The 613-nt window shown below is 43.9% G+C and overlaps 1 protein-coding gene across 1 annotated transcript in view; it reads left to right on the top strand.

Annotated features, from left to right (window-relative positions):
- The window catches only part of LOC116982116 (myosin light chain kinase, smooth muscle-like), a 91198-nt gene that overhangs the window by 18465 nt on the left and 72120 nt on the right, over positions 1-613 (top strand). The window lies entirely within an intron of this gene.

The following is a 613-nucleotide window of genomic DNA, read 5'->3' as shown; positions in this document are numbered from 1 at the left end:
CAGACTGTCTTTGATTGGACATTATTGTCTTTATCTTGCACTAAACAATATTCCCGTATCATGTATATGAACAATGTGTATGGCTCGATTAGAAACATAGAAACATAGAAAATAGGAGCAGGAGTAGGCCATTCGGCCCTTCGAGCCTGCACCGCCATTCAGTATGATCATGGCTGATCATCCAACTCAGTGTCCTGTACCTGCCTTCTCTCCATACCTCCTGATCCCTTTAGCCACAAGGGCCACATCTAACTCCCTCTTAAATACAGCCAATGAACTGGCCTCAACCACCTTCTGTGGCAGAGAATTCCAGAGATTCACCACTCTCTGTGTGAAAAATGTTTTTCTCATCTAAGAAAAGATTTCCCCCTTATCCTTAAACTGTGACCGCTTGTTCTGGATTTCCCCAACATCGGGAACAACCTTCCTGCATCTAGCCTGTCCAACCCCTGAAGAATTTTGTAAGTTTCTATAAGATCCCTCCTCAATCTTCTACATTCTAGCGAGTACAAGCCGAATCTATCCAGTCTTTCTTCATATGAAAGTCCTGACATCCCAGGAATCAGTCTGGTGAACCTTCTCTGTACTCCCTCTATGGCAAGAATGTCTTTCC

This window comes from Amblyraja radiata, chromosome 16 (assembly GCF_010909765.2).
Source record: "Amblyraja radiata isolate CabotCenter1 chromosome 16, sAmbRad1.1.pri, whole genome shotgun sequence".
Classification (NCBI taxonomy): Eukaryota; Metazoa; Chordata; class Chondrichthyes; order Rajiformes; family Rajidae; genus Amblyraja; species Amblyraja radiata.
This window is presented reverse-complemented; position numbering and strand designations above follow the sequence as displayed.